Source organism: Abramis brama (assembly GCF_963993115.1).
Source record: "Abramis brama genome assembly, chromosome: 25".
Classification (NCBI taxonomy): domain Eukaryota; kingdom Metazoa; phylum Chordata; class Actinopteri; order Cypriniformes; family Leuciscidae; genus Abramis; species Abramis brama.
Window position 1 is genome coordinate 26,853,052 of NC_139987.1, and position 17,669 is coordinate 26,870,720.

Genomic DNA, 17,669 nt, shown 5'->3' on the forward strand with positions numbered 1-17,669 from the left:
CATAAACTGTATAATAAGTCTACACTAAATCAACTGGGTTTCAATGCAGATGGAGGTTATGACTGTTATTTTTAATGCAATGTGACTGTTTTATGATCTTATTTCTATGATCCACTTTTATCATCTCATCTGTATATGGTAAAATGAAAACAATAAAATAAAACAAACACACAATGTTGTGTACTTCACAGCTTTCAGTTGATGAGTGGTAAGTGTACAGAAGCCCTTGCACAAAAAATGTGTTATATAACATGTGGTTATATAGTCAAACACCTGAAATAAACAAAGGGTGTTGTGTGACATCACAAATATGTGAATTATGTTCCTGATACAACAGGTTCAGCTGGTAAAGTTAAAGAGCATTGGACTGTTTCGAACATGATGCACATCTTGTTAAACACAACAATATGTTAAATAATGAGATTACTGGTTTAAGCCATTTATATTTGGATGGTTGTCGTTATGAATATTAGCTACCGGTAACAATAAAAGATTATTGTCTGCGCTCATATCAGTTATGAAAATACACACATATCAGGCTGAAATTCGCAGTTAAAATTCAAATTCATGAAAACAGAACTGCACATGTGTTCTCGACTAAAACCAGCTATTGGCCTGAATAACTTAGGATATTCACTGAAATTGTGATTAATGGGCTAATAATGCCTCAAATTATTCTGTGTATTAGTGCTAGTTTATGATGAACATTTTGTAACTTTATATTAGACACACTTTTGGCAGAATTTTATTGTCCTTACGTTATTCTGCCTGAAGGCGGCGCTCTAATGATGATTGACAGGCACTTATAGTATTTAATAACAGACATGCCAACTAGTTAGTAATATGTATACTATACACACAACACTTAGCTGAAGCGGATTGATATCTTTTAGGTCTGGAGTGAGGTTTATGTAAGGTATAAGCTGCAGTTCCATTTTTCACCACAGATTTACATTGGGGAAAATGGGTGGCGCTGTAGAGCAATGCCTCTGAATGAATCAGTTTTATATTGGTTTTAGCAGTGACAAAAACTACTTAAAGTTATAGAACTAATCACTTTCTTAGAGTTAGACAAGCATTTTACGTGGGGACATTTACTGTGTATATTATGCTGTACTGCATTTTGTTGTGCTATATTGTATATTACTCCTCAATCGTTTTTTTGCAACATTTTATATTTTTTTTGTATCGCATATTAAAGTTATAAGTGAGGTCCTACTAGATATTTCTGAAGAAAATGTGCTTAAGGCCCGTTCACACCAAGAAGGATAACTATAATGATAGAGATATATGTCTAAAAATAGTTCTTAAGGACGTTCCCATCAAGGATGATAACGATAACGATAACGAAAAAGGCCTACTAAAAATGGTTTTAAATATAAAAGAATGGCAAGGTACACATCACAAGTATCACAATAACGGTAGAGAAACGACATAGCTGGAATGTGTTTCAGGGGTGCGTTTCCCAAAAGCATAGCCAACTATGATCACAATTTCCATTGAACTCGGCTTCGGGAAATGCGCCCCAGAACGATTTTAAAACATTGGCAGCCAATCAGAATCCATCCTGCTGTAACGAGCTCGTGCATTTAAAGTGACAGACAAGCACGCGCTTTGAATAAACAGAATGATATCCTCTTCTGGTATGGTATACTGTCTATGGTGTGGACGCTAATATTGGCTAGTTATCGTTATAGTTATCATTGTTGGTGTGAACGGGCATTAAAGGAATAGTGCACCCAAAAATGAAAATTCTGTCATCATTTACTTACCCTCAAGTTGATCCAAAACCTGTATGAATTTCTTTCTTATGCGAAACACAAAAGAAGATATTCTGAACAATTTCGGTAATCAGACCCCATTGACTTCCATAGTATTTTTTTTTTCATACTACTTTAAAATGCTCGAGTGCTTTAAAGAAGGATGGATTCTGATTGGATGTAAATGTTTTTCTCGTTCATTAGCTGGAGGGAAAATCGTTCCAAAAGTGATTCCAACCATTTCATTTCTCTGTGCCGTTATTGTTATAGTTGTGATGTGGAATGTGCTATTCTTTTATATTTAGAACAATTTTTAGAACTACATATTTACTGTTATAGTTATTGTCCTTGGTGAGAATGAATGGGCCTTAATACTTTGCATAATATTATTAATATTAATCGTTTATTCATAATAATTCATCTTTATTGCTTGACCTGTCTCATTATGTCCACTAGAGAGCGCCAAACACTAGATTTTCTCCATCTCCTTCATCACACAGGGAACTCTCTTTATTCCATAATCACTCCTGCTTTAACTGACAGTCAAGGAATATAAAGCTGTGCTTTATTCAAGGCAGTTCTCTTTCGAGTCAGGACTCTGTGTGACCCTGGAGCTCATTGCATGTTTTAGCCTATAGCCCTCAGCTGTCTGAATCAGATAAGACCTGAACTAAAAATCACATATTCACACTCACTGTTTACAAAAGTCGCACAGCGTTTAATTCACTGCTGTAAAATCCCACTAACAGCGTCTTATCCTATAGGCGCTCAATGGCGCCACCTAGTGGTGATACTGAACACTGGAAATGAATCAAGATCATTGTGGATTTGAATACTACTAGCATGCTGTCGCTCTGCTTAAAACGTAGATGTAAACTATGTATTAACTTACAATTTTCAAACAGTAGTATATGTAGATCTTACATAACCTCATTATGTTGGTTGCATGTGGAATCTTTATTTAAAATGTTTACACACACACACACACACACACACACACACACACAGTTTTGTCTGTTGTTCTGCACATTAACATAAGTCATCCAATCATTTGCATACTATGTGCAGTGTGCACACTATATAGTGCATGACGAGTAGTGTGAGTCTCATGCTCCACAGGTTGGTTTGTCACAGTGTTTAATCAAGGCATGTCGTTGCTCCAGTCTCTCTCTCTCTAGGACGCTCAAGGACAGTGTGTCGGGCTGAGTGGATTTCCTCTGGTGATAAAGGCTTGAATCTGCTCTGGCTGATGGAGGTCAAAGGTCACAGAGCAGCAGGTGACGGCAGCCATAAAGGAGCGACCTCATCGACAGGTTCGGACGACAAAACACACGTCAAAACCGTCTATTCTGATGAATCTCACTGAGGAGAGACAGGCAATAACATGACTGAAGTCACTTTAGCAGCTGTATCAGAATAAACAGATTATTTTCCATGGGGGAAGAATTTTCAATATGGTGTTATCCAGTGTTTAGATTTCTGTGCTGGACGTTTATGCAAATAAGTGCATATTTAATTAGGCAATGCATCATTTGCATATTTAAACATGCATAGCATTTCAGAAAACACAATGCAATTGTCTTAATGTGATTGATCAAAATGGGGAAGTATGATGATATTAGTTGTCAGTTTTCATTCACTTGTAGTCGATGATTTGGAGTAAATAGTGTCAATCATACGCGTTCCTCCTTCAACAGTGTTTAAAAGCATCCCAGAATGCACCTGATTTAGTTCATTTATGAATGTTCAGAGCGAGAAGACTAGGAATCTTCTGAAGCAGCTCAAATATAAGAGAGATTTCCCTTATTAAACATATTTTGGTCACTACACAATTTCCATATTTCCTTTAGTGTTATGCAATAGTTGTTGACTCATTCATTATAATTATGAAATGTGGAAAACAAAAGACTGTCAGAAACGTCTCTTCCAGTGTGTTGAAAAGCCTCTTGTCCACTAGGGGCGCCGTTTATCCACAAAAAAGATGAGAAGAAAGAAATGTTTGAAGATTCCAGCAATAGTACAAACATTGTTCATTATCTTGGCCTTTATGTATTATTCAAAATCCCATTTATGTTAAAAAGGGCCTATTATGATTTTTTCCATGTTCATCTTTCTTTAGTGTGTAATGTTGCTGTTTAAGCATGAAAAAGCTCTGTAAAGTTACAAAGTTATTCTCTATATCAGTGTCAGTGTTTCTGAACTCCTGAAACGCCTCCATTGTAGTCTTGAGTTTCTTCCGGGAACGAACACGTCACAATATTCCTCATTTAAATAATTCATATGCAGAATAAAGGGGCGGGGCCTGGTTGAGTTAGTTAGTAGTGTGTTAAACTGGCGGTTATGGTAAGGGGCGGGACATTTCCCAAACATACTTGAAGCGCTCAACCAATCACAACACACTGATCCAGCCGACCAATCAGTGTGCTTTTCAGAAGGAGGGGCTTCATAGAGACAGGAAGTAAATAGTGTTACTGACAGACTGGGAAGAGAGGAGCTGCAACAATGGAGAATATGAGGAAAATAATTATCATTTAAGCAGGAAAACCTGTTCTAGTAGAGCACAAAAACAACATCAAGACTAAAAAGGGCTTTTTAGCTGAAGATGTCTAAATCTAGTGTTACTGAGGCTCATGCTAATATTTTTAATATGTTGTTGTCATGTTTCATAGTACACTTTAGACACCCCAGCCATGTCAGGCATCAGGGAAAAGGACCACCGGTTTGTTTTTAACACAACAACAGATGGCTCAGTGTCAGTGCGTTCTTCTCAAGCCCCAAACCTGAAGGAAATATCGCAGAGAATCGCGCTCCAGATTGCCGGATTGTCGGTCGCCAGTCGTCCCCTGGGTAAAATTGGGGAAATTCGGCATTTGTGATCAAGCCAAGAGCTCAGAATGCAAGAAACACAGACAGACAATGAACACAAAGTCAGTCGTTTGTTACAGAATCATTGTGCAGTCGTCTTCATTTGGCTTTGTGTGAGCGGCGGACATTGTTCCTAATTTTCCTCAAACAATTATATCTCAATCACCACCAGGACATTTCACAACAGATGCCATGATCCATCAAGTCTTCTGATATCATTTATTTTTAGTTATTGATTGTTTGTGACTAGAATTGAAATCCCTGGCCATGCTGAAACATCTCAAACAGCAGTATTTTAGAGACTAGACCATATGATGTCTGACTGATGATGATAATCCTTCTTTAGAGAGTTCAGATCATTAATAGCACCATATTATCACTTATACAAAGTTTCTTGTCCCATATGAGATGTTGTTCTATCAGCGCAGGTTTATTGAAAAGCTCCTCAGAGGTTACAGTATTTCCCTCCTGGATTGTACAGAGATGATTCGTCTGTGTTAAACATTAATTGAATTTTGATTTTAGGCAATTATTCTTCATTTTTGTGGGTATTTGCATTAATCTAAAATATTAATGGGTTCATTTGGCGGAGCTGAGGAGAGTGTTTGGGCGCAGAGCACCCTTCCTAACTCTGAAGCCCCTCCAGATGTTTCTCCACTAATCTTATGGGTCTTTGAAGAGAAAGAGAGGAAAAAGAAATCATTGGAATCGACTAGGATCACTATGGAAGATTGTTTCCGCCACTGAATAAAGGGTAATGACGATAATTGCGATAATTTTTATCCTACAATTCTGACTTCATTTCTCACAATTCTGACTTCATTTCTCACAATTGCTTATTTATATGTCATAATTACAATTGCGAGAAAAAAAGTCAGAATTGTGAGAAATAAAGTCAGAATTGTGAGAAATAAAGTCGCAATTGTGAGATAAAAAGTCGCAATTGCAAGAAATAAAGTCAGAATTGTGAGATAAAAAGTCGCAATTGCGAGAAATAAAGTCAGAATTGCGAGAAATAAAGTCAGAATTGTGAGATAAAAAGTCAGAATTGCGAGAAATAAAGTCAGAATTGTGAGATAAAAAGTCGCAATTGCGAGAAATAAAGTTAGAATTGTGAGAAATTGTCAATTGCGAGAAATAAAGTCAGAATTGCAAGAAATAAAGTCAGAATTGTGAGATAAAAAGTCAGAATTGCGAGAAATAAAATCAGAATTGTGAGATAAAAAGTCGCAATTGCGAGAAATAAAGTCAGAATTGTGAGATAAAAAGTCGCAATCGCGAGAAATAAAGTCAGAATTGTGAGAAAAAAAATCTGAATTGTGAGATAAAAAGTCGCAATTGCGGGAAATAAAGTCAGAATTTTGAGAAAGTCAAAACTGCGTGATATAAACTCACAATTCTTCTTTTTTTCTCGCAATTGCAACTTTATAATTAGAAATACTGACTTTATAACTTTATAATTCTGACTTCTTTTCTCAGAATTGTGAGATAAAAAGTCAATTTAAATTTAAACAATTTAAATAATCTTTTTTCAACATTGATAATAATCCTAAATGTTTCTTGAGCATCAAATCATCATATTAGAGTGATTTCTGAAGGATCATGTGACACTGAAGACTGGAGTAATGATGATGAAAATTCAGCTTTGATCACAGGAATAAATTACATTTTAAAATATATTCACATAGAAAACAGTTATTTTAAATTGCAATAATATTTCACCGTTTTTTCTGTATTTTTTTATCAGATAAATGCAGCCTCGGTGAGAAGATACTTATTTCAAAAACATAAAAAAATCTAAACAACCCTAATCTTTTGAATTATACTGTATATGAATAATGCAATTAAATAGTATTATGGTTAAGATCAGATTACTATGGTATTTTCATCTGATACCACCACAGTACTTTTATATATAGCATATATATATATATATATATATATATATATATATATTTATATATAGCCTATATATATATATATATATAGCCTATATATATATATATATATATATATATATATATATATATATATATAGCCTATATATATATATATGGCACATTTGTTGTTGAATGACCAGCATTAGTCAGTTCCTGACAGACAGAACGTATCGCCTCACCGTATTGTCTGCATGCATCTCAATATTTCCCTGATATGAAATTCAAATTTCCATGCAGGTGGGAGTGCAGGGGGAGACGGAGCGAGAGGTTTCCAGACGGTTCTCTCCTCGCCGTACGAACTGTCAGACGTCACGCGGCAGATTGTTTTGACACCCCGTTAAGAAATTCAGGAGGAAGATGGACGGCTCATGAAATTTGCAGGCCCTGATTGAATTTATGATATTTTCATAAAGGCCATCAAGTGTGGACGCCTGCGGGGAAGAAAACCTGACAGACAGAGGCAGAGAAAGAAACGATGTGTGGGCTCAGGACCCGCTCCTAGACGATCACACGACACATATTACTGACCACAGGAGGCCTGATGCAGGAGACGCTGCTTAACACTGAGATCACATCCAGATCTGCTCCACAAGCTCAGAACAGAGAGGAACTGATCATTCAAAGTCAAACAAAGACTTTTGTGACCCTGGATCACATAACAAGTCTCGAGTCGCACTGGTATATCTGTGGCAATAGCCAACAATATGGGACAAAATTATCCATTGTTCTTTTATGCCAAAAATCACTTAAATATTAAGTAAAGATCATGTTCCATGAAGATATTTTGTAAATTTCCTACCGCAAATACATACAAAATGTATTTTTGTGAGTGAATGCAGCACAATCGCCAACAGAAATGGACAACTTTAAAGGAGATGTTCTCAATGTTTAGATTTTTTTGCACCCTGATGTATAAATCTCAATTTACCTGTATGGTTTTGTGGTCCAGGGTCACATTTAAAGATCATTTCAAAGACAACATGAATCACAACACAACTAGCTATTATTATGTTGGCTCGAGAAATGCTATTTAAGCTTCTTATTCTTCAACTGAGACTGCAGTTTCTGACTCTAGCTCCTAGGGCTTTCAAGCTACAACTACCAAACTTGGCTCAGACCTTCAGACTGTAATGACTTTGCGTGCTTTATCTTTTCTTACTGATCCGACTTTGGGAAATTCCGTATCGGACTTCAGAACTATCCCAAATTCCCATAGACTTTCATTGAGGGGGGCACAAAAATCTAAAGCATAGTATAGATTTGTTGGTATACATTTGGGATAAAAATATAAAAAAACACTAGAACAATGTTATATATTTTGTTGATTTGCGTACTTACGTTATTCCAAATGTTTCTAAGAATGTTTAAATCCAGAGAAATATGCAGTTTTAACCAGTTTGCGTTGCCTGTCAATGACATCATACCTGCGTTACCCTCGATTTCCTTTTTTTTTTTTTTTTAAACCATGTAAAGACCAAAGACGCTTTAATATATTATGTTTTATTAGACACAGATGCAAAGAAAAAAACGATGTGTGGGCTCAGGACCCAGTCCTAGACGATCACACGACACATATTACTGACCACAGGAGGAATTGATCATTCAAAGTCAAACAAAGACATTTAAAGATCATTTCAAAGACAACATGAATCACAACACAACTAGCTATTATTATGTTGGCTTGAGAAATGCTATTTAAGCTTCTTATTCTTCAACTGAGACGGCAGTTTCTGACTCTAAAGGCCCGTTCACACCAAGGACAATAACGATAACGATAACGATAAAGATAACGATAAAGATAACAATAAAGATAAAGATAAAGATAACGATAACGATAACGATAACGATAACGATAACGATAAAGATATAGTTCTAAAAATCATTCTCAGTATTAAAAAATAGCAGAGATCACACCACAGCTATAACGATAATGATACAGAGAAACGATATTGGGATCACTTTTTTCCCAGCTGTTGAGCGATAAAACACTGACAGCCAATCAGAATCCATCCTAATTTAAGGGCTTGCGCATTTAAAATGTGTTACAGTTAATTGCTGAGGTCCAGAAAAATCCAACACTATTTGACAAGTCAAGCCTCTTTCCAAGAAAATGAATATGGAAAACAATCGTTAATACCCTCTGAATAAACGGTGAGAAGTATCTCAGGTATCCAGCGCTCGTTTCGACAACATTGTCTTTCTTCCTTTGAAGTTGTGGTGAAAAAGACTAGGGGCCCTATTTTAACGATCTGAAACGCAAGTATCAAACGTGAAACGCAAGTAACTTTGTGGGCGGGTCTCGGGCGCTGTTGCTATTACACCGGCGGGATAAATGACTCTTGCGCCCGACGCAAATCTAAAAAGTGTTGGTCTGAAGTAGCTTCATTACTCATAGGTGTGGTTTGGGCGTAACGTGAAGTAAACCAATAAGAGCATCATCTCACATTCCCTTTAAGAGCAGGCGTGCTTGTTCCATGGCGGATCGCTGTTATAACGGCGGATTTGCCAGGAGCGGTTCACAGCCGAGGAGACCGACGTTCTCGTCAGGGCCGTAAAACACAGAGAAGTGACATTAGGGATGGAGAAACACACCCAAATTAGCTTCGGTTAAACAGGCGTATAATAATCTGTGTAAATGTGTAAGCTTGATTTATGCCTATTTTTCACATCTTCATGGACACAACAATGATTTCCCTCGTGTGGTAATATTTTACCTTGTAATAATGTATGGTTTGCAAAAATGTGAACTGCTGCGTCTGTGTGTAGATGAGAGAAGCAAAGTGTATGTGTGTTGTGCACACGCTACATTATGGCCAAGCATGCGCCCTTAAAATAGCATCTGAACGCGCCACTGACTTTAGACTCGGTTTCTCCTGGTCTGTGGCGGAATTTCATTCACGGAATTCTCCCGTTCCCCGGGAGCGCAAGTTCATTCCCTAATTTACTGACGTGCGTCTGTGGAGGGAAAAGTCTGCTGTGTGTCGGGTGCAAAATAGGAATGATACATGCGTCGCTGTACAAAGTCAATTGCGCTGGGTGCAAGATAGGGCTCTAAGTGTTGTTTTTATTCCACTATATTGACTTAGATTATTAGATCGATTACACGCTTTACTCGAAACATAGTATGCTGAGGACATCTGCTGGTTAAAGCTGTGTAAATGCAACAAGAACAGCAAAAACATGTTCAATGATGTTGTACACACTTTGAAACTGCAGCACGTGAGCTTAGAATAAACAGACCGTTATCGTTCGTTGGTGTGGATGCAAATATAGTTATCGTTATAGTTATCTTTACAGTTATCGTTCTTGGTGTGAATGGCCCTTAACTCCTAGGGCTTTCAAGCTACACCTTGAAAACTTGGCTCAGACTATCAAACTGCTCTGACTTTGTGTGCTTTAACTTTTCTAACTGATATGACTTCTGAACAATCCCAAATTCCCATAGACTTTCATTGAGGGGGGCATAACAATCTAAAGCATAGTAGCCATGTGTTAAAACATGCTTGCAATGTGCTAAATCATGTTATAAACATGTAAGTAACATGCTAAATAATGCTAAGAAAATGTTTATACATGCTAGCAATGTGCTAATTCGTGTTATAAACATGTTAGCCACATGCTAAATTATGCTAACAAAATGTTGAGTTGAAAATTGTAAATGTAAATAAATTGATGATGAGAAAATTGTATATTACCTTCAAAGCCTTCAAACTACTTCAAACAGAAAACCTTCAAACCTTTCTGGTCAAGCTTTCTCAAGCGTACATCAAAGTTTGTCTTGACAAAAAAAAAATTCATCTAGTTAATATTATTACATCATCATTCTCTGCCTCTTTTTTGCTGATGTAATGAAGCATGTGTGCGCCCCAATCTCAGCAAGAGCGTCTATTGGCGTCATTTCAAACATGGCAGAAGTTTAAAAAATATAATACATACAGATATTTTTATTTTTAGCTGTTTTTAAAGTGAACGTGAACATTTTGCAATCAGGACTTGTTTTCACAGTCGTTGGCATAATAACATGAAATGTTCTTGTTTTGTCATGGCGCCCCCTTGTGGTGTACATGTGACCTTGATATGTTTTGAAGTCGGAAGTGTGAAATTGTAATTCGGCTATTCCCACCAATGCGACAGTAACCAGCACTAATAATATCACAGCCCTACATGCTTCAGATGAGTTCAAAGTGCATGAAATACAAGAAAAGATAAACCATGCATCAAACAGCACATCGCGTGCAAGATTTTATGATTCGAAAGAACGACCTTGTGCTGTCCTAAGGACTACGCAGAGATAAATATCTGATGTCTTCCAAGACCTGAGCCTTTAGTTCATTTTAAATGAGTTTGTCAGAGTTGCACCGCCCCAAACAGCCTTTCCTTCATTATTCAAGCAAATGAAAAATTAATATAGCACTTTCTGGGTGCAAATGCCTCCGTTTGCACTGCAAAATTGGGAAGAAGGATATTAAATATTTATACATTCACAATCCTCTCAATTATTATCCGACACTTTGATAATAAAGTAAAATCTAAATGAAAATATCTTTAATGCAGAATGCACAGCTGAATTACCTCCTAACACAATATACGCACTTTAATTATTAAAACTAGATGGAGATCTCGGCGCATTATACATTTATATTTCCAAACACACTTGAGCAGATTTCTGTTGTTTGCCTAATTGAGATTTCTGAGACTTGATCACTGTTTGACAATTAAAAAGCATTGCATAAAAATAAAAAACTATTTAAAAAGGGAACAATACGAGGCATGTGTGAGATAACTTTCAAGCTAATGCTTCCTCAGATGAAACAACAGCTCTGAATCTTTAAAAATGGTTTTATGTAGTTGTATATTATCCACATCCCCTTGAACCAGCATTTTACAGGTGCTTAAAATATGTTTTAGTATGGGATAATCAGATTACCTACAAATTGTAGTCGGTTACTGATATTGATTAACAAAATTTATTACATCACACATTTAAGGTAACATAATCGGGCTACTTTTTGATTACTTTTACATTACTTTTCACCTAACTCATTTATCACATTGATTTGAATAGGATAAACCAACGTATTATCTTGAGGGTACATTTACGAGACAACAATGGATTTTCCCTTTAGGTTTTTCGTGTACAGAAAGATCCCCGTTCACACGGATTCACGAAAACGACTAAAAACGCGGTGTTATTCATGCCAGGCCAGTAGATGGCGATGTCACTTTGTAAAGAAACACTACGCGCTTATAGACTGAACACGTAATACTCATGCACATGACGTCACCGTTTACACCGAAACGGAATTGTTGACTTGCACAGTGAAACCGTTTTTCAAAAGTTTACGCAAACTCAAGCCCCCAAAACACTTGTGTAAATAAATGTCCAAAACTCATCAAAAGTTTTCTGTCTTTAGCCTTTAACGGTGACGTGTAAATGCCCCTTTAAAATTTAAGAGGTTATTTCAGGTCAACTATAAGTCAAAGAGGTTCAGCTGACAAAAAAGTTGGGGAATCCCTGCATTGGATGTAAATATGAAATTACGTGAATTTGTAAATTTGAATGTGTTTGAAAGACTAAAGCCTTCTACATGTTTATTAATACATTTGAGTGACTCACTGAGTGATAATTCGATTTTGAGTTGATTAGATATGCAATCAGGGCCTAAAATTAGCACTCGCCAAGTGGGACAGTTGACAGTTTAAGCCTTGCCAATTTAAATATTCAAGATCAAGAAGCACATGAACACTGAATTGAGTCTTCTTGCGCTTGAACAGACACATTACAAACAAAATTGTCAAAATGCCTGTGTTGGCAAGTATCCTTGTAAACACAGTCAGTTATGTCTTAACTGAAAGTAAACAGTTGGGAAATAAAATGCATGTGTAACAGTATTTTGGATCTGTGCATTAGCTCTTAAAGTGACAGTAGCCTATTCCTGCTGTCATCTGTGTTTTTAATGGTAATCAAACAACAAAAGACAGGAAAAAAATCACTCACTGTTCTTGACTGAACAACTTTTGTAACTTTAATAAGGATTTTTATGTTTCAAGAATATTTATGGCAGATGTGGCAAAAAGTTTTAGTTTTAGGCCCTATTTGCAGTGTTGCACCGTTGAGAAAACACTTCTTGAGTGACATGATTTCTGTAAATCCAGTGACCAAATGCTGTGAATTTCTATTATTAATGAATCTTTATTATTTACAAAAGAATTGCAAGCATCAAACATCAAAAGTGACATCAGACTCATCAAAAATGCAGCAGACTTTTGTAGAAGTTGCTCTGCATTCATCATTTGCAAACATTCAAATGTTATCTGGCTAAAGATAGGCTGGTCGTAACCATGACGACCTTTGCTGCATCACTTATCACAAAGGAAATTGGTGGGAGAGAGCAGGTGCCTGAGCAACACATGCAAGTCTTCATGAAGCTCGCCATTAGCATGCAAGTAGCGGGAGTCTCAAGGAAAGCAGAAAAAGAGGATCCAGGGTATCATTGATGTCTGTAGCACAAATATGCGCTAAATTATGCGCTAAAATAAGCAATAGCAATGGAGTGCAACAGTCGGGTTCCAGAAGTAAAATCTCCATCAGGAAAAATTATTTATTTAACTTATAAACCTTTAAAGACGGCCCTGAGCTACAATGTTGTTAGTCAACAGTATTTGCTTCTGTTGAAGCTGTCAGCTCGCATTATTTCAACATAGTTTTAAAATAATCATGTTTAACAGTGGGAATTTGTGGTGGGAAAACTACATTACCCATGATGCTGTGCAGAACATTTCACCAATCAGAGAGTCAAGACTAGCGAAATGCACCAGAAGAGCTCTTTAGCTCCGCCCACTCCCATGAAGCATTGCGAATGATCTAATAAATTCACTTTGCGTCCCAATTCGGATAGTATGCATCCTAATTAGTATGTGAGATTTATAAGTGTGTCCCAAAGCATAGTATGTTGAAAAGAGTATGCCAAAAGTCCCCAGATGGTCTACTATTTTCAGCTAATATTGCCCACAACCCATTGCGCTTCGGAGGAGGATTAGGTTCAGAACTACAAACATGAATAAAAAGTGTTGAAAAACTACAAACATGGCGGATGTGCGAGACCGATGGTTAAGTGGGAAGTTTTAGATAAAGAGGTTTGAGTGACTAATAATCAACATTTAACCTGATAAAAAAATTATTTATTTAATGTTATCGGTGTTATATTTCATCTGCAACAACAACGTTTGGTCATTAACTTTTAAAAGCATCCGTATGCAAACACATGAGGAGAGTCTCCGCATGAAAGACCCACGACTGGCAGATCAACATGCAACTACTTTTTAATTTCTTTACAAATTAAATTAAATTAAATGTGGAGGATTTTAAATTGGGTGCGAATTGGGACGCATCTCCATACAGTCTCAAAATATGCATATGCATATTTTTTCAGTACACATAAAATATAGTCTTTATATATGTAATATATTTAAATGAGTATATTTCTCCTTCGTTTTTAATTCGATTATGCTGTTCGCAGTGCTTCATGGGATTAAGCGCACAGTCTTGTCCCTTTTGCCTATATTTGTCAGGTTTTCAAAATACTTTTTTGCTTGTAATGTTGTGATTCACCTCACAGATGTTTGCCTCATGGCTCATGGCTTGTAATGCTTCAACGTAAACTTTTTTTCTTTCTTTTAATCCCTATTGGAGAAATGAATGAAAACAATACTTCGCTAAAAAAGTGGGCACTAATGCACTCTATAGTCATGCATGCTTTAGTGCACACTGCAAAATAAAACGTATCTTTAGCTGAATTCGTAGGGTTTCCAGAGCCCTTTGGAGGATATGAAAGAATAACTAATCATAAGCGCGGGTGGGGGAGGCTCCTTTTATGGAAAATATAATGAATATGGTTATTCTGACAGCTTGTTCACACCCAGCCTCCCACAAACCTGGCAGATTCGCACTCTCCACACCCTGTCACCCTCATCCTGAACCAATCCACAGGCACAAGAGAAGAGAAGCACCAGAGCAGACAGCACTGGACCTGTGGACTCGCCGTAGCCTGAACACAGGGGGTTCCTTAAACTGTAGTGCGCTTTGAATATATAAACAGACAATAATGAAGCACATGTCGTCCCTGAGTAGTGCAGCGTCACAACTGGTAATGCAAACGCCCTCTGACAGTGACTTACAGCATGAAGGGCGACTGAGCCTGCTTTCAATCAGGTCCTGTTCTAGTGCACTGCACACTACATAAGAATCAGGCAAACAAATACAATGAAATACAGTGCAGAGAGCTTTCAATGCGTGGTCATTCTACTTTTGTTCAAAAAGAGGAACACATGCTTAACCGAACACTCACAGTGGATTAAATATCAGAAACAGTTATTTGTTTTGAATAGCATGACAACCTTTTTATTCAACAACATGAAGCAGTACTGGAACTATTACTTACACTTTGAGTTAGTCATTTTAACATAAGTCAAACTGTAAGAATAAAACATTGACACGTAACTGATATGGAAAGCATATATATATATATATATATATTGTTTTAGTTAAAGTTCCCATTAAAAATCAAAATAGAAATTTTTCGGCTTTTAGTATGAATATTTTAGCCTTACTGTGTGCTCCAAACTACATTTGTAAGATATAAGCATTCAAAGTCTCTTACTTCCGCCAATATGGATTAATGATTTTGATGACATCACTCTGCACTTCAGCTTCTCATCAGATTTTCTGTCCAATCAAATGTTCTCTAGAATCTGAAGCTCCGCCCCCTACACTATAACTAGAAAGGTGCGACTGGAATCGGTCACTCTTCACTCATTCACTATTTTCCACACGGCTCATAGTGCACTATATAGGGGATAGGGAATTATTCAGACAGTGTAAATATGCTTTCCATTGGGGCGAATGAAGTCTGGTTTCACGTTAGAGTCACGAGAACCGCCACAGCTTCGGTCCAGAGTCACGATCATGAGCGAGTCGCCGCAGACCAGAAAACGAATCGGCTCCATTTGAATTCTGGACATAATGCTGTATTTTAAAGCGATATGGAGGAGATCAGGAGGAGAAACGGATAGAGATTAGGAGGAAACTGCAGCTTTACCGAGCTGTGATATAAACTAAACGCTATTAAAAAGGGGAGGAGCATCTTGATATGCCCCGCCCCTTCTCCCTGTTTCAGTGGAAATTACATCAACACACTGAATAATGCTGCACGTTTCAAGGCACTTCAGTGGGACTTCAACAAAAACAACGCTAGGGGTGGGCAATATACCGTTAGACACGATTAAACGGTAGAAATGGTAGAAACTGGTAGAGATTTCGGACTTTTGTCGCGGTTACACTCATGTGATGTTGCTGTGCAGTCAAGAAAGCTTATCGTTTGAATGTTGAGTATCCTCGTAAACACAGTCATTTATGTCTTAAGTGGCGATAAACAGTTGAGAGAGAAAACGCATGTGTATCAATATATTGGATCCATGAAAGTGACATCAGCCTAATTAGTACTGGGCGGTGTACCGGTTCATACCGAATACTGGTGTTTATGATATGAATTTTTAAAATACCGCAGTACCAGTGTATGTCGCTTTAATAACGCACGGAACGACACTGTTTGAGAGGGTCCTTTTTCACTGTTGCACTGTGGTGATGCACGTGTTACTAAGCGTGACTTTGAAGGTGGATAGGTTAAACTATAATTGATAGCTGTCAAATTATAGCTGTCAGTTTCCCATACATTGGTTCACAATATCAACATAGCCTTTTGGAAAATCTATTTGTGGTTGGCATTGACATCATTGAATAAACATGAGCACTGCACGTTTCAAAATCAAAACGCGGCGCGGGTGTTTTTATATGAATGTATCTGAAGTGAACTGACGGTCTTTAGAAAAGTTTCTTTGTTATTACGATTGAATCTTTCTTTATCTTTCCTGATAAAGCAGCGTTTATGAGCGTTGTTGCTTTGTGTACAGCCGTTACCGGGGAAACCGCTATTTCTGCCGCTCCTACAGCGCCTCCTGCTGGCACCTCTTTGTAAACAGCCTTAAAAAACCTGTATTAATACTAGTGTGGATTTTTTTCTACAATATTCACTCATGACAATAAAATAGGGCATTCTAAGTCAATCTAGAATTTTTTATTTCCGCCCAGCACTAAGCCTAATATTCCTGCGGTCATCTGTGTCATTAAGTGTCATGTTAATCAAGAGAAAATCTCTTGAACGAATCACTTTTGTCTCCCTTTGATAAGAATAAATAAATATTTAATTTTCATAGTGAAGATGTGCAGTGTTTAATACATTTGCTTACTTTATGCAATTTCTGTAGGCTTGAAGTCTTTCTGGTTGGTCTATTTCTTTGTGCTTTTGCTTGTAATTAGTTTCTTTGTTCTCATTTTATCACTGACTGTTGACATGTCTTCAATAGCCAAAGCTTACGTTATTTTTTTAACGTTGTGGTATTTACATAAATTTCAATTTTGGTATTCACTACGTTCATACTAGTGGACAATAAAACAGGATTAATGAAAATCACATAAACGAACCATATTTAGGGACAAAAATCACAGACGTTTGATAGTGGCTCTTTTGACTTGGCAACCACCTAGCAATCATCCTGATTACCCTAGCAACCACATAACAACACCCTAGCATGCTTTTCTTTAATGCATTAGTCAAGTGCATCACCGTCAAAGATTGCAGTCTGTACCATTTCACTCCTAATTCAGGTCAATAATTTCACAGTTTCCAGCTTCTGAAATCAAGCGTAATGGTTCAGTATGTTCTGATATGATGCAATTAACGAAATTTGAGGTGTTTTTGCCAGATACAGGATTACTACAAATTGCATTGCCCTTGCTAATCAAATCAAACGGATATAGGCCACGTATGATGTTTGTCACACAATAATGTCACAGCAAAGCTCCAATTCTAATTAAAGCAATCCACACATATAGTCGGATAGTCCAGGCATTTCGAGGAATATTTGCCCCTCCTTTGTCCTTTTTTTTTTCATCCTCAGTGCAGATTTGCATGAGCCGTTGCAGCGGGAGGCAACTCCCCCATCCTGCATTTACATACATAAATCTGTGGAGCACATTTGTCCATTA